Here is a 12,352-nt window from a genome sequence, read left to right on the forward strand (position 1 = left end):
TCTCTTTTAGAGGCTTGGTTCATCGATTTGGTACTTTAGTCAATGTTTGCTTCTGATTTTAGACGAGTAAATTGTTTCGGCTGTGGATTTGAAAGGCAGCTACTGGAACTCTGGTTTTGGTATTATGATTTTGTGTGTTTGGTCCTAAGTAATTCGGTTTGAGCCGTGGGGCATTAGTTGATGTATTTACATGCTCTATTGAGGTTTATAAATTCTATCACATGCATGCTGAAATGGTAGAAAGGAAACTGCCGCATGATTTGTTAGTCATCTTGGGTTAAAATTCATAATTGCTCCAAATACTTGATTTTCTTGCCGTGTGATCAGGATAGCTGGTATAAAATTACTATAGGCTATGAAGAGTTGGTTTGCAAAGTGGCCTAAGGCAGATTTCACAAATCTTTTACCATGTTGCAAAAAAATGAGTTTTCTGTGATTTCGTAATTTCCATTTTTCGTGTTGATCGTTCATTGATTTTAGAATTAGTGTGCCTTGCGTGTTTGATTGGACTGAATTTCCTTGGTTTTTGACAAATTTCTGGGTTAGTTATGCTTCAATTTGAGCAGAAATCTGGTAAGATTTTGATGCCTACAACCTGTTAGATGAAATGCCCAACTGAGTGTTCTAATTAAAAGATAACTGGTCTGCATTTTCGCGTGTGAAGGAACTGGATAAGTGAGCAAGTTCAATTTTTGCGTTTGAGAAAATTCTGATGAATCGGTGTTTTGCATCTTCTGTTCTTCTTGTTTTCTTATCGGGATACTCTCTGTTGGGATTAATAATGATAGACAGCCATGCTTGAATTATGATAAAGTTGAGGATTTGGAATTCACATGAGTTTGGGTGGACAGATCACTACATACTCATTTTCATTACTTTGCATGATCACCATTTTCGGCTTGTAGCTGGAAAATTGCAGAATGTTGTTTTGATGTTCACATGCCCTTTTGTCTGATTTTTTTTGGGTTTAAATTTAGAGGTTGCATGTTGCAAAGTAAAGGTTTAGGAAGTAGCTTTGTTTGCTCAATTTCAAACTAGATTTGATTGTGTTTGTGAGTTGGGTTTGTGAATTGCGAGTTGCAGAAGTTTTTGTCTAAATGAGGAAGAAACCTGCTCTTCGAAAGCTTGCTTGGGCTCTCCAAAAGATTTGCAATTTAACCCCTCAATTTCTATCTAATTGCATTGTGGCCCAAAAACTAAAAAATATCAAGTTGTTTTGGCCCTTCTAAGTTTCAGTTTGCCTTTTGTATTTTCAGTGAGTTGTTGGGTAGATTAATTCTGAGATTATGATATGATTAGGTATGTTTTTTTAGTTATCTTATTATTCTGATGGGTTTAACAAAAATTAGTTGGGAATTGGATTAGGTTTATTTTGATTGGGTCTTGATGGTGATTTGTTTGTTTGGATTGGGTTTTGTTTTGTTTATCTCCTGGGTTAGTAATTTGGGCTAGAGATTTGAAGCCCATGCATTTTGTTGGCTTTTACTTGATAAAAAACAGGCCAGCCCATCTGTTTTTCTTGGATTTTCTTTGAAGGGCTGAAGATAGTTTTGGCCCAAACGAATAAGCAAATGGCCCAATGGTTTGATCCATTAAGAAACCAGAAAACTATTTTGCAGATCAGTCCCTGTATTTTCCTTTAATTCTACTGTGGCCCTCAAAACTTTCAGTTTCTTTCGATTAGGTCCTTAATTTAATTGTCATTGGGTCCCTAAACTTTATTTCTCTTTAATTGTGACCCCAAAAATTTTGTCAATTTGTGCAATCAAGTCCTTTCTTCTTTTGACTTCTTGAATGTGAGTTGCTTACATGATTCAATTGATTCAATTTCAAGTTTACCATTTTATTTTTTATGATTATTTGTTAAATAAAGTGATGCCTTGACTCGTTTATTATTTTGGAGGGTAAATAAGTGGTTTTACTCCATTGGAGCCCCAATCCAAGGGAGGTATAATTTCTTTTATCACTCTTTGTGTCTTTCCTATGTGACCCAACGTGCTAAGTGCATTGCATGTCTACTTTGCTTTCTTAGCTTTTCTTTAATTCCTTTTACTTATATCATTTACTTTTTGTTTTCATTAAATTATTCTTTTAATGGGGTATGTGTACACCTCTTGGCTTGTAATAGATAGGGCTGTGGCGAGCAATTTGGTCCATTTTCCCCTTCCCCTTTTGTTTTAGTTAGTGAATGTAATAAGTTCATTAGCTTGGTTGCATGCCTATGTGTTACTTGTTACTTGCTTTATTAGGGCCTTGCATCTAGTCGGGCATGCTAAATGTTACGTGCTACGTGTTTATGAGTATCTGGTATGTCTACTTGCTTTCCATAGTGTGGATGCATGGAATGGATGAATGTACGTCACCACACTAGTCCAACGCTAGTTGTGGCTTCTTTTATCGTTTCCACTAGTCCAACGCTAGTCGGAATTCATAGAATGGGCTAGTCCAACGCTAGACCCAATAGGCTTTTTCCTTTCTTTTCATTCGTGCATAATTTGCATGTTCACTACATATCATGCAATTTTCCTTAGTTTTATCATTTGGCATGCTCCTCTAAACCTTTCCCCTTCACTTTAGGTCTTGCATTTCATGCTAGTTAGGGTACATTTGCTTGAAGTGTCCCCTCCGATAAGGGAAACGAGCGAGTGTGGCTACTCGATAGCCTTAGCACGCTAGTTTTGCCTTCTAATCAAAGGGAAAATCGAAGTCGAAAAAGTTAGGAGTCATTCCCATACCCGACCTGATGCATTCCTTTAGGTTCATTCATTCTCAATTTTTCACTTACTCACTTTTTTCAATTCACCTTTCCTCATTACTTTTCCTTTCCTTATTGTTCAATTTTGGTTTCTACTTCACAAAATTGCACTTAATTACGATCTATATACACTTATCACTATATTTCATACACTTGCACACAAACACTTGGATTTTTCATACAATTTCACACATGCACCTTTTCATACACTGGCACACAAACACTTGGATTTTTTATACAATTTCACACGTGCATCTTTTTATACACTTACACACTTGCACTTGAGTCACCATTTGCATCAATCGACCTCTATGAGGTTTCCCTTTATTGGCCGCCACAATTCATGTGGTCTGGGACCAAAAACCTCACGAGAGACATCATAGAATTTAGGATTGCATTTTTTCTTTCTTTTGCATTCATGTAGTGCATCCAAATGTAATAAATTCTTTGGTTAAAACAAGAAAATCTTTGATTAAATCATGCAACTAGCCTTGGCTAGGTCGAAGGGGTGCCTTGGATTTTTATCCTTGCCTTCCCCTTCGTCAAATGTGACTCCCGAACCTTTTTCATTGGTTTATGTGGACTAGGAGTCGTTTAAAAGGGGTTTTACAACTTTTTCCTAAAAAATTCATTTTTAGGTGACTTGGTACACCTTAACTCATTACCAAGTGGCGACTCCCATTTTTTCAAAAACCCTTTTTAAACTATAATTTTGGGTCAAATCGTCGCATTCTCAACCCCCCATTTAGACCCATTTTTCTTTTAAATCATAATTCATTTTCCAAATCACAAATTGAATCAAAAAATACATTTTTAAACCATTTATTTATTTATCAAAAAATGGGGCGCGACAGGACCCCCAGAAAATTTAGGAGGGAAAAACTTTTGAAATCTCTCTGAAGCCTTATCCTCCCCTATTTCTCGGTTTCCAAGTTGGTTCATTTGTCCAATTTCCTGGCCTTGTTGGGGTACCAATCGCTCTAGTATATCTGTCATGCGAGTCAAAACTAACCCAATTTGGTTTTCTACCCCAACCCTAGGTTCAGCATTTCAGTCGGCGGTAGGTTCTTTATCTCCTCCTTGATTTTGAGGTCGTCTGGGTTGACGTCCACGTCGTTGTCTCCCAGCTTCCATTCTCACAACTAATCTATACAAATATGTACCAATGGCTCACTAAACTAAAAATTATCTATGCACACGTATATTTAACAATTTTCAAAATGAGCAATAAAACTATATCCACGGATAACATTTTCACAAATAGCACATTAACAGTTAACATAGAATTTAAACTAGTCTCAATTAGGTTGCATACCATTACAAAATTAGAGCTAATCAGGTCATAATACAAGTTGAAATCAAAGGTCATTTATCCAAAGTTTAAAAATCTTTAGCAAGCCAGCCAATAACTAAAGTGCATTCATCTCCAAAAATAACCAACCTTGGGATTTCTAGTTAAAGACTCAAGTACCATTTTCAAACTCAGGGAATATGTACAACTGGCTCACTTAAGCGTCAAGTGGAAACCAAGTCAATTCACACTAGGACTGGCCATCTCCAGATGCAAATCAACTCAATCACCACCATTCCTCAAAGAAAATTTCACAAAATGTCTCAATCAAGCAATCGATCCAAGATTCACATTCAATTTCATACATATACTTACGAAGATTACAAGCCTAGAGGATACCTCGAATCTTACAATTTACCCAGTCAAATTCGATCTTATAGATATCAGCTAGTACCAATGTTCAAGAAACTCAACTATCACTTTTCAAATCAATTCTCACACAATTCTCTTCAGTTTCTTACAATATAAGAAACCCTAGTGTGTAAACCCACTTAAAAACAAACACCTCAATATTACTCAATCAATCATCAAGTATTAAGATCACATTCCACTTACTAAACAATCAAACTCCACAGTCCGGCATCTTATGCTTAAAGCCTAAAATACACTACAAAGATCTAGAACCTAAGCTCTGATACCACCTGTGACAACCCCATCTCCCCCTAAGACGAACCAGAGGGTTGGCGGGCCGTCTGCCTAGCTCTCGCCAGGACTCACGCAAGCAAGCTAGCAAAAATCCTTCCGAAGTATAACCTAATCTATTACAACATCGTTTCCCTCCAAATAAGCCGGTTTCTAGAATCACATTAACTTCAGAGATAACAGTGCCTTAAGATAGCCAACGTCGATTCTTAAAATACCTTCCCGAATACAACCCAAGAAACAAAACATCAATTCAAATACATCCTTACAAGCCAAGTAACAAATTCATAAGCCACATACAAATCCAGGGTTTACACTTTTCCAGCTTCAAGTGGCAACCTAAGGCAAAACTACAATGTTTAACTCGAATTACATTCATGAAAGTAAACAATCTATTACTACTTCCGAGCACCTTTGGTCTCAAATCCTGTAAAAGAAAATCACAACGTGGAATGAGCTACAAAGCCCAGTGAGGTTCCAAGACACTCTAACAGTTCAAACAAATCAAGAAAGTTGTGCATGTCATATGCATGGTTCGAGGTTACACAATGGCAGGTTATCATGAGGTGATAATCATTACTCGGGTAATTGCTACTTTGAAAACACATGTAGTAGTAGTACTTTTGCTGGTAACTTTACTATGAGTACAACTCATAAATTATCTAAAATCACTAACGTATTTTTGGAATGAATGACCATATAAATATATTTTCATGAATTTTTAGTCAAACAAATAGTGGCTCGTCTGACTAGAAGAACATTACAAGGATTGCTTCATCTCAGAGATTAATGCTCATGAGGAGTCTTACCCGAGAAATGTCAACTAGGAGAGCAATAACATTATTAATAGCAAAGCAAGCACAAAAGGATACAGTACTCGGTCCACTTCCCGTCCTTATAACTCCGATCGGTAACTCCTTCGATTGACTTGCCATCACCTTATCCCTCCAGTGGTAGTACTCGAGTATACCGAAGCGGTTGTCCAGGGTTCCAACCTACCCGACCGAGCCCAGTCCTGGCTCGAGTAGGTCAGTAACCGAGGCAGGGTCCCAGTTCAGCTTATAGCTTACAACATGTACAGGTAACCAAGTAATTCGACAAAAAGTAAAATTCATCATTTGAATAGGTCGAGTGAGGTAAAGTACACACTCGCCTAACAATGATGGACAACTTCATATAACATGTGATTCATGATAATCAAGTAATCAAGTGGATACTTAGCACGTAAGCAATACAAGTTGATTTCATGAGAGCATGTAATTCACGGATATCGAATAATCATATAGATTGGAAATCATGTGAGCAAATAGTCAAGTAATCAGGTAGTCATGTGGGTTGGTAAACGGTTGACGGTTAACGGTTAACGGTTGACGGTTAACGGTTGAGTAATGACGGTTATTTGGCAGGCATTTGCCATATTAATAGGCCATCATTGGCCGTTATCCCATTTTTACCATGTGAGAGTCGAGGAGATTCACTCCAACGACGTATGCAACCATAGCATACCAAGTCATGTTATTCGAGCATTTTCAAGCATGGGTATGGTAAATATTTAACACATAGTACTTAACACTTAGAAATCATGAAATGAGCATGTCCTAGACTTATTTCATTACGTATTCCTATATGGAACACTCACCTAGTCAAACAAGCGCAATAGGTCTCAAACAAGCGTTTTAGGCGTCCGCTCCGAGTTCCTCTTGGAGATCTCCTCGATTGCCTGAGCAAACAATAATTCAAGTACCACTCAATATCGCTACGAATTCTCTAGTTTTCGATGAAGATTGTACGCTAGTGCAATCTAAGAAATTAACGCGGAGACGAGCCTAAGAATTCGTGTAACTCGAGGTTCAAAAGTGGGGTTTTAAAACACAAGACAAATCTGATTTCCATCTCTGGATTCAAATGTAAAACAATCAAATGATATTGAAAGAAATGAAGAGTTCGAAACCCCTTAGTTTCTTTTAAGTTAGAAAATTCCAGATTTAACAAGTAATCTTTGAAAAATCATATCTTACTCTCTGCAAGCCCAAAATTGGAAAACTTGGTACTATTGGAAATTAATAGTTATTGGATCTTAAGGAAGCAAAAAAGAATTAAAACATGATGTTTATGAAGGACAAATAGCAATATAATAAAAAGTGGGACAGAGAGTGGCACAGGGTGTGGGACAGAAGATCTGTTGCGTTGAAAGTACTAAAAGTTCCTAGAATATACTTTTCCATGATTCTAAATGGAAGATAGTCAAAAATGGGCTCAAAGTTACTGTTTTGGTTCATAAGGCAGATTTAAGTTGGTTTTTGGCCAACTTTGAAAATTCGGCAAAATTCACTTGATTGGAACTAGCCTTTTAAATTTGATACTCTTTTAGAGTCGCAATCCAAGTTTACAGTAAAACAAGCGGAATGAGAAACGGAGTTTTGAGCACCAAGATACGGTAGCTCAAAGTTACTAAAAGTTTCTTGTTAAACAAGGGTTTTCCAAAACCAAGTCTCGAACTTTGGTAATTCATTTGACCCATGAAACGGCCTCAGAATTACACCATAATTAGCAGTATAATACTACCATATAAGGGTTATTCCTCTGTCAAATTTCATAGAAAAATATGCACGGAAAGTCACTTAACAAAATCACTCAAGTTTCCAAAATTTTAAGGCAAGGCTGCCTTGTGTATGAAAATTTCCTTTTCTAAACTTCTGACCAAGAGTAAATCCTCTAAACATGGTTCATTTGTTGAGGCAAAATCTAAAGAACATTCAAGGTACCTTTGGTGGGTATTTAACACCAAGAAATTTAATTATCAAGTCTAAACCAAGCCTTGCATCAAATCTGTCTAAAAAATCAGGGTTTTCAAGAGCAGGGCAGGTTCCGTATTTTGATCACAAATCACTCAAATTAACTCGGAATTGGGCATAGTTTAAGGCGTTGGAAAATACATTCATAAAGCTATAATTTCACAGAAGAAATCATTCAGAAATTTGGCACGCAACTAGCTCGAATTCGAGCCACAAGTTGCAGCCTCAGCATTTTGTTCTTGTAAAACAGAGAAACAGAACAGCCGACTTAAAATGGTTGGTTTGGCTCACTTACATGGAACCAGAATGTGCATTTTATACCGTCAGAAAGGTTGGAATGTCTAGTTTCAAATGCCGCTGACGGAACTCGATTTCAACATCGGAGCTCAAAATTATGGCCGAAATACGAAACCTGGTCAGAGCATTTCGGAAATAGTTCCAGATTTACTAGCTTTGTGAAATCAATTTATTTGACCAACCAAACCTCAATATTTTTCAATGAAACTTTGTACACCATATATTCAACATATCAACGTGATATACAAGTCATGAAACCCTCAAAATTTTGCAAAAAGGGGTGCGATTAAAACAGGGCAAATCTGAACATTTTTGAACTATGCATCTCTTGGAGTCTAGACTAGCTAGGTATCATTAATCTACCTATTTAAACACTAACTAGCCTTATATCCATCATCAATCCAAGGGTGGGAGTTCATAGAGCCTACCATCAAAATTTTCCGACATGAAATAAAACAAATAGCATGTGATTTTGGCAAATAATTCCACCACAATAAATCTGTCCTCGGCTAAACAGAATTTCCAGCCGCTAATTGGTCATAAATCCAACTTTTTACTCGGCTAAAACATGATATTAAGTACTCAATTTCGGCATGCAATTTCTTAACTAGCCAATTAACATTTCCAGTTCAAAATTAGATTCAAACAACAGTTATAATCATCCCAAAAATTCCAGAATTTGTTCACCTATTCTCGGCTAGGTTGCATGCAACAGATTCCTTGTTTCCTTTTCTTTTTCTTACTTAACCGCGCTAAAGAACGGCATGCAAAGCTTAAACACTTAATTCTTAGTTAGTTAATCGCAATTACAAGCTCAGATTACTTCAATTAAGCAAGATCAAGTCTGCATTTCTGATTCAAGCTCACGGCAATATCCATTTCCATCAAACCAGATTTCTTAAGTCTCAATTCCTCATCTAACCTCACAAGCCCACATGCATGCTTATAGACAGCTTCATCAACCCATAAACAATTCATCTAAGTCTAGAATTTACCTTAGCTTGAAGCCTAAAACACACGACTAGCAGCTGCAACAATCCTCCACTCTCGGCTGTCCAGAAATTTAGCCCGCTAGCTCTTCCTCTCCCTTGCTCAAGCTCGGCACTAGGATGAAGAAGGTTTGGTTCAAACTTTTCACCAACTCACGGATGAAAGAAAGAAGGAGTAGCAGGTCTCACCTTTTTTTTTTTTAGCTCGCGGCAGAATGGAAAAAGAAAAGAGAGGCTCGGCTCACTCTCTCTCCCGGTCGTTAATTCCAAGGCTGCTCCCTCACAGCTCACGGCAGAAAAGAAACTGGAGTTGTGATATTGTGGTGAAGTGAGAATGATAAAATGAAGTGTGTGAGTAGTGTAATGTATATAGGGTGATGTTGTGAGTGGAGTTGGTCGGCAATAGCAAATGGGAAATGCTGGAATGAAAAGTGGAAAGTGGAACCGACAAGAATTGAAATTGTTTGGAATGTTCCACGGCTGCATGGTGGATTTGAAATGAAGGAGGGCTGTTTTAGTCTTTTAGCCACTTGTTCAACCTTTCACTTAGGTCCCTCATCCTAAACTAATTCCAAAATCTATCCCAAATGTAATTTGTATGCCTAACAATATTCTAACCTTGCAAAAATTAAATTACCGAAACACATCGTCCTAAAAATAAATATAAAGGGTTTTAACCTAAAACGTTTCGTCTTAATTCTAGTTTCCCTTCACACCTATCGTTATTAATACTTAAAATTAGTTATTGAAATCAAAGAATTAAAATAAAAACAAAACACACTCCACAGCAAGAATATTTAACTTAACTTGGCAAAACTCAAATAATCTAATGTTTTGCATAATTGGATTATTTGTAACGTAAAACAAATTATTTTTGCACACTTATATGAGATCAAATAATACTAAAGTTTATTAAAAGTCTAAAATGCACATGCAATGCGTACATATATGTATATATGTATATTTATAAATTTCGTGGTTCTCACAGACTCTATCCCAAGTTAAGTCTTGTTCACTTTACTAACACCACAAACGGGGAGGTATAATTTCTTTTATCCTTTTTTTGTCCCTCCTCTATGTGATCCAACGTGCTAAGTGAGAATTGCATGTCTACTTTGCTTTCCTTGCCTTTCCTTAATTCCTTTCATTTATTTCATTTACTTTTGCTTTTATTAAGTTATTCTTTTATGGGGTATGTGTACACCTCTTGACTTGTAATAGATAGGGCTTGGAGAGCATTTTTATTCATTTTCCCTCTTCCCCATTTGTTTTAGTTAGCAAATGTAATAGGTTCATTAGTTTGATTGTTTGCTTTTGTTGCTACGTGTTAATTTGCTTTATTAGGCTCTTGCATCTAGTCGAGCATGCTAAGTGTTATGTGCTACGTGTTTATAGGTGATTGGCATGTCTACTTGCTTTCTATAGTCATAGATGAATGTGATGGATGAATGCGTCACCGTGGCTAGTCCAACGCTGGTCATGGTTTTTCCCCTCGAGCTCTCGCAAGTCCAATGCTTGTGAGAGAATTTTAGAAAAGGGCTAGTCCAATGCTAGACCCAATAGGCCGTCCCTTCTCGTTAGTACATACTTGCATGTCTCACTACATTTCATACATTTTTCTTAGTTTTCTATCATTTGGCATGCTCCTCCAATCCCTCCCCCTTCATTTTAGGTTTTTGCATCCTCATACTAGTTATAGGGTACATTTGCTTGAGAGTCCCCTTTCGGTAAGGGAAACGAGCGAGTGTGGCTACAAAATAGCCTTAGCACGCTAGTTCTTCCTTCAAATCAAAGGAAAAATTAAAATCGTGAAGTTAGGAGTCATTCCCGTACCCGACTTGATGCATTCCTCTAGGTTCATATACTCTCATTTTTATCATATCACTTCCTCACTTTCTTTATCCACATTCTCTCACTACTCATATTTTTCTCAATCCACATGCCATGTTCGCACATTTTTCTTCTTTTCCTATCACTTATTTATTTTTTTACCTCACAAATTGCACCCAATTGCACTTATATATTTACTACTATTATACCATATTTTCATCCACTTACACACAAACACCTTTATTTTCTCAATTTACACACATGCACTTTTCTTACATTTGCACACTTGCACTTACATTTGTATTTTTATTTGATTTTGCATTCTTCTTACATCTTCACACTTGCACTCATATTTGGGTCTTCATTTGCATTACCCGTGACCTCTATGAGAGTTTTCCTTATTGGCCATCACAACTCATGTGATTGGGACCAAAAAGCCTCATAAGAGACATTTTAGATTTATGATTGCATTTTTCTTTTTTTTCGCATCCATTAGTCATATCCAACATGCAACACATACTTTGGGTAGAAGAATTAGGAAAAGAAGGGTTAAGTCACGCAACTAGCTTTGGCTAGGGTAAGGGAGTGCCTTAGGCTTTGCCTTTGCCTTCTCCCTTATCAAATGTAACCCCCGATCCCTTTCTTTGGTTACGTAGACCTAAAAAATTCTTTAAAAAGGGTTTGTTTACTTTTCTTTCCAAAAACAAAAATCATTTTTTGGGTGACTTGGTACACCCTAACTCTATATCAAGTGGCGACTCCTTTTCTATCTAAAATCCTATGTTTGGCCAAACCGTCGCATTTCACAATCCCACGGCCTTTTATTTTCACTTTCACACACGTTCAGATACATCTCCTGCACACTACTTTCACACCTCAAAAAGTGGGGCGCGACAGCTTGGCGACTCCACTGGGGACCTCCTAAGTGGGTCCAAGCATTTGATTTAGCTATTCTTTTCCGTTTTCTACCCTTGTTATGCGTAGCATTTGGATATTAGGGTTGCATTTTCCATTTTAGGACCTTTTGCCTCGCGCGCGTATCAAACTACTCCCTCACTCACGTATGTATGATTGGTTGTTTGGATGTATGTTTTACTTGTTTTATCTCGCGCTTTGCATTGCATTTGGGGGGGGTGTGTCACCTTTAGAGCCTCGCGTTGGGTCTCAACCCTTTCCCTCAAAATAGGGAACACTTCATACGTGCACGTTTATTTACTGTTATTTCATTTTATTTATTTTCGTGGGCCCTTTCCCATACCGCCTTGTAGGACTAGGAATGGTTTCTCTAGGTATGTGGATGGTGTGCTCTGCGCCCATAGCAGTACCTAGGGGATCGCTCGAGCCACCGATCAAGGGTCTTGGGATTGATGACCCATTCCCTTAGGTCTGAAGGCTTGGGGACCTTTTTAAACCTTATCGAGTCTAGTTGCATTAGTGAGCTCCAGTCTCATGCATCCATGTTAGAGTTTTCTTAGGTTAGAGTCAGCCTCACCCTTTTTAAGCACATTAGGCACGAGGGAAAGGGTTCCACCCCTTTTACATGCTTTTATTGTATTTCTTTTTTTAATTGCTCCTAATATGTTATGTGTACTATCAATTGCACTAACCATTTCGTTGTTTTTTTTTTTTGCTTGCATTCATGTGCCTTAGCAATAAGAGGCCTCTTTGGCTCTCTTTTAGTGACTTACCCACT

Source organism: Coffea arabica, chromosome 4c (assembly GCF_036785885.1).
Source record: "Coffea arabica cultivar ET-39 chromosome 4c, Coffea Arabica ET-39 HiFi, whole genome shotgun sequence".
Taxonomy (NCBI): Eukaryota; Viridiplantae; Streptophyta; class Magnoliopsida; order Gentianales; family Rubiaceae; genus Coffea; species Coffea arabica.